The following is a 12,500-nucleotide window of genomic DNA, read 5'->3' on the forward strand; positions in this document are numbered from 1 at the left end:
TCCTGATATCTAGCAAGTGCGACAGGAAAATGGGTCAGCCTTCAGCATATACTATGCAGTAGCCCCAGACATCTCAGGGGAGAACAAACTCTACAAAACCACAATGGTTTGTTTTAGGCTAGATCAGAAATATGTAAAACAATGCTCTGTGTGGTACTTCATGTTTTCCATGTCAAGGATGAGGCCTTAGAGTGCCTGGGTATAGGAACCAACTGAAAAAAAAAATAGCCTTGCAATAAAAGTAAGAATTAAAATTAAGTTTGGTGTAGGCTTTTCTTTCTCTGAATTGGTAATTAGGAATTTTTGCCCATATTTAATCTATTGTATGCACTGAAGTGTGTATCAACACTAATGAACAGAAAAAGATTTTCCCCATGTTCTTGTTTTTGTGTTTTAACTGATTAGTACTTTCTGTAGAAGTGCAGAGTGTATCTGTAGAGCTTAAGCAAGTACAAAAAGGGCCTGTTTTCTGTTAGGTGTCATGCAATCCAGGCATTAATTTAGTGGATTTGGGTTTGTTTGCTTTTAAATGAAAGGGAGGTTGCAGTGGATTAATATTGTGAATTTTGAGATTAAATTTGAATGGAAAAGTAAAAACTTTGAATGGAGAAGTAAAAACTATGCCCTGAAAAGGTTTATTAAAGTGTTTTGCAAAGAAAAAAACCCACTGTAAATTAAATCTTTATGATATCCACTGTATGGGTAAGTTCATTATTGCCCTTAACCAAGAAGATGTTGCAGGTATTGTTCACTGCTTAAAAATTTGCTGCAGGATGTCCTTTGGACATCTGTCACTAGACAGTATTAGTTTGATTGATAGTTTCCTCAGTAATTCTTCATAGATGCTTACTTGGATTACTTACAAGAGTAGGACTTCAGAGTAGCAGAATAAAAATGCTGAATGCCACCTTCTCTCCAAACTAAATTTATTACTACAGTTTTAACTAGTATTAGTCAGAGCCTATTCACCACTAACTATCACAATAATGACAAGTAATGTCCCATGAGGACCTTAGCCCTGTCTTCTCTACTGCGGGCAGTCAGAAATAGTTTTGGCCCCATTTTGGGCAAGGAATTATGAATGGTCCTATACTATAAAATGGAGGAAAACCTCTTCTGGTCTAAACAAGGTTTTCCTGTCTGCCTTCTGAATATTTACTCTGTGTACCTGAACACACGTTCCTTAATGGAAAGTACATCACAGCCTGATAATAACTTTCGAGAGATATCCTAGTCTTCATATAAAACATCTTTTTGCTTGTTCCTCAACAGTCAAATTTTCTAGTTCTGTATATGGACATGGGTGATGTATAAATACTCACAATGCATATTCAAAGATGCAGTTAGTTTATTATGTGCTTCACGTATCTGCACTTGTGCATCACCACTCTGCATGGAAGAGGTAAGGGGAAAGGATTAGTGTTGAAAGAATGTGATTGGGGGGGCAGAAGGACGTTTGGACTGTGTACATGGCTGTGCTATAAGACGAAAATGGGATGGAGACAAGTGAAGGTGGTCCAAGTCTTTTTGGTAGGTAACAGATAAATTACTCTTTTTGCAAGCATGGATACAGGAAATGGGCCTTATTATTACTGTTGCCTGGAAAAGAAGTTAATGGAAGTGTTGTCATTGACTTCCAATTAAAAAAGATAATTAACCTTGCCTGTCTTCAGGTGGAGAGTCTAACACATTCTTATAATACTGTCTATTTTGTGTTTAGTAATTTGAACAGGTATGCATATGAAGGTGGGGGGGGAAGTTTGTCTTTCTGATTTCTAGAACAGCTTTCCTTATATGAAAGTAGGAGTGGAGTAATTTTTCTCCCTTTAACAGCTTCTTCAGAAGCTAGCTGTAATAACTGTATTTTAACAGTAAAATAATTGATGAGACTACCACAAACTTTTTAGATCAAAGCTTTTTGGAATATTTTAGCAAAAGGGTTATTCTGTAATTGTGCATGTAAAATAACTGCAAGTTAAGAGTTGAAAATACACAAAAGAATGTAGTCATAACATTGAGAATTGCAGAGATATTTTTTCTGTAATCTGTATAGATAATGTTTGGAATTTTAGGAAAATATTTGGAAAATAAAACCTGCAAAATAAAAACTTCATTTTTACTTGTTAACCACAACGTATTCTGCAGATTTCATTTGAAAATACAGACTATGTGATGCAGTTGATAGAGGTGCATTTAAGTACATATTGCTTTTTTAATATATGGCATACCTTTTTCTTCTGTCTCAGATCGCTGGAATCTTCCAGAGCTCTCATTCATTTGAGCGATATTTAGAATGTGGTATAAAAATAATGTGAAAATGCCATAGTGAGCTGGTGATAATTGATTTACTCCATCACACTGAAATACCTCTTGTTTTCCTCTTCCTCCTCCCTTGGGCAATAAACATGGGATCAAGCTGCCAGTCTGTAGATATAATTTTTCCAGCAGTGCCATCTGGCTCCTTGGCACTGGAAGTTGTATTGGCTTCTTTGCTGTTTCCACTGATTTTTGTCAAATGTTAGTCCGTTGATGAGATGTCTTCTGCTAGTTGGTGCTGATTTCCCCCACCCCCCCCCACCCCCTGCAAGTGAATATTGGGTTTTATTGGTGGTGTAAGGGACCGCTTATATTGGTGTGGGCTTTTTTGTGTGGGCTGGGTTTTTTTGTTAGGAATTTAGGACATAATATGAGATCTCTTGGAGGAAAAATTAGGATTTGTGTATCAATCGGCTTCCTCCACCCATGTTTAAAATACAGTTTCCCAGGATTTTTGTACTTTTTGAATAGTACTAGCATCATGTCCTCGCACAGATTTTTATAGATCTTCAAAGTTAATGTAGAATTGTCTACTTTTTTTTTTTTTTGAACTTTCACTTTTTAAAGAAATTACGGATAAACAATAAGAATTTGTAGGGTCTGTGTAACAGATGTAATGAGCTGTATGTTTTGGAATAACCAGCCAACCGAGCATCTTTTTTATCGCAGAACTACAGTTTTATTTTTGCTGTCAACTTTTCTTAAAAAAAAAAAATATTGAGAAATGGTGGCTCGGTAGAACAAATACATCTGAGTTGCTTTATTCTATTCAAGTCTTAGATGCATTTCATTGCCATACAAGATATAATGACAGTATTGATAAAAGAGTTAGAAAAGAATGCTCTGTAAATAGTATTCTGATGGAGATGGGAGGCGGGAGAAGAATCCTCTTGATCTAAACTCTTTTTATAATTACTATTGTTCTTATTAATTTCTTAATTATTTTTGATTTTTATTTTCTCTACTAGTCAGAAAGATTCATTTGGGGGGAAGAAAAGCCTGAGGATGCCAACAAAATACGAAGAACAGTTTCAGATAACACATTTTTATTCTGCTTAAAAAAAAAATGCTTTGAATATTTTGGGAGAATAAAAAAAAAATCCAAAGCCCTTTCTATTATTATGTAAGTGAACTCTTATTAATCAGGACAAGGTGAACTAATTTAAATCCTTTATATATATTTAATTTTTATTTTAAGCACCATTTTCAAGTGCTGTGTCTCAGATGAATGAATTATACTCATCCCTGGGTGTAAATCTAAATTTTCTTTCGTGTTGAAAGTATTTTCTTGAAGTTGCTCAAGGTAACCTTGTGAGCTCTCAAACATGAACAATTGTGTTTAGTTGCCCTATTGGAATATTTTTATATTATTATTCCTAAAAGTAGCAAATAATAAGCACTATTTATTTATCATAGACTTAGCACTACCCTAGTATAATGCCTTTGTTAATAAAATAGTATTAAACTGGTATTTAAATCAGTATTATTGTGCTTTCCCAGCACTGGAGAAATTTTCTAGCACTGGCAACGATAGGACTAAAAATCTTACATAAGGCAAAAGGAGAGCCTTGGTGAGGTTTTTGTAGCAGTTGGTTTGAATTAAATTTCAAGGATCTCTTGGTGTCTCTTTATAGTAGTCTTTTAAAGACGACGACGACAGACAGGGTGTCTGAATGGGGGTCTCCTTATCAGTAACTTGACTCTGATACAAACTGGGTATTTTTAACATACGAGTTCAGCTGAAATAATCTACAGAAAGGGCTATAATATCTAAGTATGGCAAGCACAGCTAAATATGCATGATCTATTGTAATAGTAAAAGTGTAAGTCTTTAGGTTCACAGAATATATTCTCTCATGAAAGATTTTATGGGTGTAGGTATATCATGATTTTCTAAAATAGCACCAAATCTTCTTTTTGTTCATAACTAAACGTGAAGATAAAGTGTTGCCGCTAATCAATTGTCTGGGATGCCACCTCATTAAGATTTACACGATCATCAAAAATGCCCAGAATTGTTTGTTGGCTATATCCTAACTCAAATATATAAAGGGGATACCACAGCATTTTTCTTTAGAATCGCAGGGAGTTCAGTGACCTTTTGTGGCAAATTATGTAGAAAGAAAATATTTATATTCATTTAAAATAACCTCCATGAAGAAATAGTCTCATTACCCTGTTTGATCAATTCCTTGCAGCCTGAGCTGTAGCATGCTGCTATTGCCATTGGTTGATGGAATACACTGAGAAGTGGCTAATGGTGATGGTGCTCATCAGGACAGGGTTCAGCCAGCGGTCAGCAACAAATAATTCAAGACTGTTTCTAAGTTTGTGGCTGGTGGAATTTGCTTCTTGCCCCAAGCCAGCAGCATTGCTGAGCTGGGCTATTTGATTAGAAGAGAAGCATATTTGCTTCTTAGCAACTGCACATTTGCACAACACACAGACCTATACTGCCTCCAAAGGTTTGCCTTTTGTGATGGTGGAATAATACTTTTCTGTTGATTGACAGACAAAAGAGATCTTTGCAATGCAGAAGAGTTTACAACCAATTTTTTCTTTGTCTCTTGTAAACTTATCGGAGGTGCTTCTTAATTTAGCATTGCCTGATGCAAATTTGTATATGCAGCAAGACCGGCCATGATTTGAACTCCTACATCTAAGCTATTACTGCTATGCGTGTTTAAAGGGCAGATGCACACTTACGCTGAATCATTGGTGTGTGCAGCTTTTTCCCCAGCAGGTCTACTTAATGGAAATTATTTTCTACTGTGTTTTGAAATAAATTTTAATACGTATATTACTATCTCCCATGCAAGAGTGATATTCCTTTTATAGAATATAATGATGAAGTGAAAGCTGTTCTATTCTTAGTGCGTTTTTTAATATATTAACAGAAGTGCGGCAACGTTCGCAATTCTAATAGTGCGCGTGTGTGTGTGTGTAATTTTCGATGTAACATTTCCCACAGGAAGTGAGTCTACAGAAGAAAATGTGTCTAGTTAGTAGAAGGCAAAGGTATTTATAACGCCGGTAATCCTTGAAAAAAGACAATTTAGGAAAAAGAAAGCCTGAGATTTACAGTCCTAGGAGGCCAGGGCAAGAAAAAAGCAAACTTTTTTTTTATGGTTTTACTGCTCTTTTCACTCCTGGCCTGTATTTTATTGTAGAAGTTTCCATACTGCCATAGCGGAGCAATAAATTGCTGACGTGGTTACTGAAATGTTGCATGAAATAGTAAGTACAGTTAGTGTTAATGTGGATTTTTGATGCAGATATCTGCTTGCATATTTTCCAAAATAAAAGAGATCTTTTAGCTTTCATAACTAAAAACAGTGAGTACTTTTCTAAGTGTATTTTACAGTCTGTTAAAACTTCATCTTTTAAGGGATAGGGAGAGTTAAAGCAGGAGTGCACAATAAAAGGACTGTAGGCCATATTAGCATGGCTAATGTAAGCATCCAGGAGTTTACTTACTAATAACCATTTCAGTGGCAATTCAGAGCCAAAAGAGGAGAGGAAGAAAGCTCTCCGATATGGTGAGGCAATAATAAACCCCAGATGTCCCTCTTTAAGTCAACATTAAACCTAGCAAAGTTTTAAATCCTTTTTCATGTAGGAACTATTTTTTAGTCAGATGAAGGATTTTTAAATAAATTCTAATCCAAAATTTAGGCTTTTTGGAGAATTTTGGAGTTGGTGGGGGAGTGAGACAAAATGAAAGCGATGAGGAGGAATCAGTGGCTGTTCTGGGGAACAGGTATTCAGCATGTGCATACTGCTGAGCAGGAAGCAAGGCGTAGAAATAGGTGCAACTGTTGTTTTGGAGGCCCTGGAAGGGCTGATTGGTGGCTGACTTCATTCTCTTCCTTGTTCAGTCTGATGTGTGTATATATAAATTTTTAGAAGAGTGTTTTAACATACTGGTAGGATTTCACAGTCAGTAGGGAGAGGTGTTATCTTTGGCTTAATTTCTGAGACATTCAGAGTTGTGATAGCGTGATAAGGTGGCTGCTTGTTATGCTGCTGAATTGCCAAAGAAATGCTTACACCTGGTTGACATATTTTTGTACGTCGATACCTGTTAAGGTGTTACCTGTGTTCTACACGGATATTATACTTCTTCCAGTAATATATGCACAATGAATTAGTGTGTGTTTGTTGTTGTTGTGTTTTTTTTTTTTAATAACAGCCTTTTGCAAGCACGAGGCTTTTTGAATAGAGTAACTAAAATATGTAGGAATTGCCACATAGCTACTATCAAAATGCAACTATATCTAGGGTAGAATGCAGTAGCTTTTACAATGGCACTATAAACAATACCCAGCAATTTATGAGGAATATCTCACCTAATTGAAATGACAAGGGGGATGTTGCATAGGTAGATGCAATTATTCATATTGGAGGTGGGCCAGAACGCTGGGGTTATTCCCCTCATCTTGCTAATTAGGCTTTCAGTTTCATTAACAGTCATTGAGATATTGGGTGACTGACTTGTGTATGAACGTAACCGTAATACATATAAAGAATCTTCATTTTTTTTTTTTATTATTCTTTAGAAGCATCTCTTGGATTATGTTAAGAAGTATGTATAAAATTATTATGGATCATTTTTGGTTGTATAGCTCAAGATAGGTAGAAATAAAGGAGTGTTTCATGATGTGCAGAACACCAAATATATGAAGACTGAAGGCAGCATGGCTATGCCTATTTTTGGGTAGACTCTGTGCCACAGCTAAGCCACTACCATGTTTATATTAGTGGTACTTTATTTTCCTTTTCCAAGATAGAATCTACAAGGATTTCTACCTCTACAGATGTTGAGAAGGGAAATTAATCCAGCTTTGTTGTGCTCTCAGGATGTTTTCAACCTGGGGCAAATTTCTTTGAACAGGTCTGAGGAATCTACAATTAGTGTTGTCTTTAAGCCCTGATTTAGGAAATATAACTTAATGCATATGGCATCTTGAAATTCCCTTGCCACTCTAATACACTGTCATTGGATTCTCCCCCCCCTTCTCCTCCCCCCCCCGTTAATTGCCTTTGTCCTTTGGAAGCAGACGTTTTGAGGGAGTTTTTCTTTGGTTTTGTTTTCCTTTTTAGGGAATAATAATGAGGTGCAGTGATTCATACCATACTATGTTGGTACCAAATAGCTGCTTGCTATGTTTTGGAAAGGGCCTTGAGTGTCTGTACCTTAATTAAATCTCTAGGCCAGTCTTTTTTCAACTGACTTCTCCTTTTCCAAGTTCTGTGATTAGTGTCTTCTCAGGAATGTCAGGTAGAGAATTTCTTCACTGTATCTGCAGTTAGTGACAATTCAGGTCTTAAATTAAAAGTAGCCTTCAATGAAGAACATCACGAATATAAATGAAGAAGGTGAAAATATTGTACAAAAAGCGAATCTACTGAGTCAAAATGTTTAAAGACCTGAAAATCATGTGTGTGAAACTGAACAAGCTAAAACAATTATAATCACTTTAAAACTGAGAAATAAACTGAGTAGCTCAGAACAGGAGTGGTTTAGGTTGTTGTTTGGGCTCCCCCTGCCTTTTAACAATTAAACCATGCTATTCTAAGGTAGCGTTATAATAAAGAGTGTGTTTACTACATAACTAGTTATTCTGGTTAGCACTGCTGTACAGATGAGGCCGTAATTTGTCCTTTTGGTTTGATACTTACATTGATGATCCTCCTCTAGTTCTTCATGGATCCTTTGGGACTGAGAATCAGTTGTCTAGCTCTGATGGCTTTTTTTATGTTAGTTTCTTCATCTGTAAGATTGTTCTAAGTAATATACTAGTAATTTGTAAATATTTTGACCAAAGTTGTCTTTGTGTTGTATTTCCCTTCCATACTCAGAAATAACTTCTTTTGCCAGTGTGTTTTACTGGCTAATACATATAGTATTGAATAAAATTATGTTCATGAAATAAGAACAAATAGAACAGTGATTAGTCATTTTATTCATTCAATATACCTCTAATCTTGCACAGAAATGGGCTTTGGTAGCGATATAAAGACACATACTGGTATAGATAATGCATGAAGAAGTTGATCCTGGAGTCTTGTCATTTAGTACTTCTACGTCACTGACTGGCTTCCATGTAGTGTTCTCTAGCACAATTTTGTCAAGTATTTTTCAAGAATTTGTTGTCAAAGTATATTATTTTTAGAGGATCGCAAGTTCATGCGGGGAAATCTGACTGTGCATTAGGATAACTGTTGTAGATGCAAATACTTTTGCGGGAACCAATATAAAAAAGGAACCTTTATAATGATTAGATTTTTATTTTGATGCAGTTTTGTTGCTAGTCATAGACTCATTGGCTGCTTATGGGAGTTCAGTTTATGTACAAACTAAAGCTGTGATTTAGCTTTTGGGGTGAAAAAATGAAAAAGCTATGAAAATTGGCAAAGTGTCAATAAATGCGTGTAATATATTTTTCATGTGTTATCTTATTTTCGTTGGATCAAGGCAGTTTTAGAATCTTCCACTGTATGTATGTGCCCTTAATTTGAATGAGTCCATGGTTCAGAGAACCTAATCAGGATAAAAACAAGAAGTGGGAGAAAAGGTTTGGAAACAGATATGCAAATATACTAGTGGAGGACGTAGGTGGTACAGAAGGTGTGTAGCAGGGACTGGAATTAAATCTGCCATGTCAGTTGAAGTCCATAGAAATCTTTTCTTCCTTTACTAGAAACATAACTGTCAACTAAGAAAAAGCCCAGGTGGTTAGGAATGCAGCGGTATTATTCTGTGCATTGCCACTTATTATTATTTCTATATTACTATATTCAGGCATTAATAGGCAGCATTCTTTTGTTGTGCTACTTGTTCACCACTGCAGGATACCCACGTTCTTGATGTGGGGAAAGAGGGTAGAGTGACAAAAGCTCAGTTAAGTCCTTAAACTAAAACCACTTACTTTTTACAGTTGATATTTCGTTTTTTGAGTGACAGTGAGAATTGAAAAAGTGCATGTTCAAACTGAGGGAAAATTTTGGCTTTGGTATTGGTGTATGTCCTGAACTACCACCATTTTCAATAAGCTATTTGTATGTGTTAGATAACAGCATTTGTACCTGACCTTATTTTGTATTTTAAAAGGAGGGGGGGAGAAGGCAATGTTATTAGGATCAAAAATTGTTTTTCTTGGAAAATCACTTCATATAGATAATCAGAGTCAACCTACTGTTTACTGTGAGGATCCTCTTTCATGGTCTTTTCCTCAGTTATTCTCTGTCAATCTGATGTATGCTATAGCAGTCACAGAAGAAAGTATGCAGTTTTCTGTGAAATGCATGAATCGGTACATATGTGACATCCCAGTCTTACACATGCTGTAACCTTCCCTCCGCCCCTTCTCTCTCTCTCCCTCCCTCCAACTGCTTACATTACTTTGAAAAAGTGTGTGTGTGTAGGGGGGGTGAGGCAGGGGAGAAACAGTAAAGTGGCACAGCAGGCCAGAAAATGAAATGTTTTTCCCTGTAAATACTAAAAAAAAAAACAAACCACGTAATGAAACCAACAACACTTCACAGCATTTCTAGAAAGATGTGAATACTGCTTCTCTGTTATGAAGAGGAGTAGTGGAGGCAAAGTAGCTCTGACTTGTCCAAGATTGCAAAAGGAATCTGGGTAAGAGCCAGGACTAGTTCTACGTTTTCTAGCTCCTGCTTACATGGTAAGATCTCTCCGTTATATCTCACACTTTCCAGCTTTCTGAAGTTTTTGACAATTTGAAATGGATATTAAAGGGACATAGGGTAAACTTTTTTTTCTGTCCTCAGAACCACATCATTTATTAACAGATGTCATCCTAACGTGTATACAACTTCCATGGCTTTGAGTGTTATTGTAAATGGTGAAAAGACTCTCTTTGGTTGGGTTTAAACTGGTGCCGCCTTCTGAAGTACAAGAGGTGTTTGTAGTTTTGTATAATGTCTTAGTTTTAATAATATTATTTTAATATGAAAATGTTGGTGTTCCTTTAACTGTTTAAAAAATTGCGTATTCTGCTTTGATTTTTCAATATCAGAAAAATCATTTAAATTAGAAGGTCTAGGACCCCAATACCACCCCCCACCCCCCCCAGGAGTTACAGCAGTGCATTAAACTGCTGATACAGACACTAAAACTGTGAGTTTTCCCTTACTGGTTCATTTGAGGGCGTTGCTTGTTTTTCTTTTATGAAAAAGGTGGTGGTGCAATTTAAGGGCTGGTATATAGACCATACCGAAAGTAGTAAAGTACGTTCTGGAGGCAATAGTATAATGCTTTCTATCTGAAAGATCACAGCTAACTTACATAAACTGGTGGAGAAGTTTATGAAAGTTACTCTTCAACTTGCAAGTGATTGAAGTGATTTGGCTTCACTTTAAAAACAGCAGCCTAAAACTGAGCTGCCCGAGTATTATCATTACTCCAAAGCAGCGTAATTACCATTAGGAGAGAATTGGTTCCTTTAAAGGAAAAAATAATGAAGGGAAAACTTCTTAAAATGAGTTTTATTACATTTTTCGTATAAAATTAGTCTTTCATTTTGTTGATTAATGCTTGAGTTTAAGATTTTGATGTAGGCATTTCACCATTATAATTCTGAAATATGGGAAGTCCTTGAAAACATTCCCGGATTGCCTTCTGTCTGTCTGCCTTGTAAAAGATCCTTTCAGTTAAATGGACCATCCTCCTTAAATGATGTCATTAGCTTGGATTGAAAAGACATTGCCTGCAGGGAAATCATTTAATTGTCTTAAAGTGCTCTACTTCTGTAGATCTTGAAGCAGCACCCTCACTTCCATCTTTGTATCAGATCATTCATCTAAAATTCTGTTTTTAATCTCTGACGAAATATTGAGATGTAATTTCCACTTTTATTGGAGAAATTTGAGACCTTTTATAGTCTTGTCTCTGTCAAATAGATGGAAAAGTTTCACTTGTTGAAATGCAAATGGGTACCGTCTTTTTTTGACTTAAAGAATTAATTTAACTTGCATTCATGCAGTGCTTTATAAATATTAATGTATTGAACTCTTACATTTCACTGATACCAAGATATACTTTTTTACACGTGTATTTCTAAAATCAGTAATATTTGCTTGTTCGAACAGCAAGTTAAGTTTTGGGGATAAATGCAACCTTTTTAATTTTTGTTTAAGGTAGTGTGTTGCATTTAGGAAAACAAAAATAATGACCATCTGCTTTTTTTTATTGGACTTACCAATGTCTTGGTCATGTAAAAGTCAGTTTGTCAGGGATGCTGGGAAATTTTTAATCAAGTAAGCATTCAGACCACCAAAAAATAAAACCTATGTGTATCAATGAGCTACTAATTTAATTAGAAACTATAATGCTTGAAAATATATTGTATATTTTTGTCTATAATCTATTGCACTTACTTTTTAAACTATCAGTCATTTAATCTTAAATACTTCAAAGCAGGAAGAAAAGTGTATTTCAAAACTCAAATTTATATATATGTGGTTTCTGGCTTGGAGAAATGTAGTACTGAGAATGCTACAAAGTTTTCAGAAAATTTTGCCCCTTAGAGAGGCTGGTTTTGCCTTTAAAATGGAAGAAGTGGTGTTTCTGATGCTTTAATAAGAAATTAGTAAGTCTCTATATTCTCATCTTTCTCTGCTGTTGAAATAATACTTTAAAAATGCATTTCAAGACTACCACTGGATTTGTTGGGTTCTAACGAGGTCTTTTCTCAGCTTGAACTTTGTTACTGTGGCTGTTACTTTTTTTTTTTCTTCTGTATTGCTGTATGCTGAAAAGCACAGTAATTCTGAGCAAGGAGCATTTTAATCTTGTTTTTAATTTTGCTCCCTTTGTTTTGCTCACATTTTCACTTGGTATCAACCTTTAAGGAAAACATTTCGGTAGCATGCATAAAAGCTAAGACTGCAGATTTCATGCTTGTTTTTCTTCTAACACTGCCTACCAAGCTCCAAGAGAGACTGGTTTGTTTATTCTTGTGGTATTTTAATTGCAGTTTGTGTAAGTTGAACTATGCTAGAAATTCCATGTGAACTTTTTATCAGAATAAATATTTAGTGTCTGTTCCTGCTCCTCTTGTAGCTAGTGTTAGTTTTCCACAGAGAGGTACCAGATCAGGAAGACCGCTCTGTTTTGCTACTCTTAAATTTCTGGAGTTGATTGTAATCCCTGTCAA

General features: G+C 35.6%; 1 protein-coding gene across 2 annotated transcripts in view; it reads left to right on the plus strand.

Moving 5' to 3' along the window:
- The window catches only part of SKAP2 (src kinase associated phosphoprotein 2), a 114,941-nt gene that overhangs the window by 23,966 nt on the left and 78,475 nt on the right, over positions 1-12,500 (plus strand). The gene's annotated exons all lie outside the window — the stretch shown is intronic.

This window comes from Pygoscelis adeliae, unplaced genomic scaffold, assembly GCF_000699105.1.
Source record: "Pygoscelis adeliae isolate BGI_AS28 unplaced genomic scaffold, ASM69910v1 Scaffold226, whole genome shotgun sequence".
In the NCBI taxonomy this organism is placed as follows: Eukaryota; Metazoa; Chordata; class Aves; order Sphenisciformes; family Spheniscidae; genus Pygoscelis; species Pygoscelis adeliae.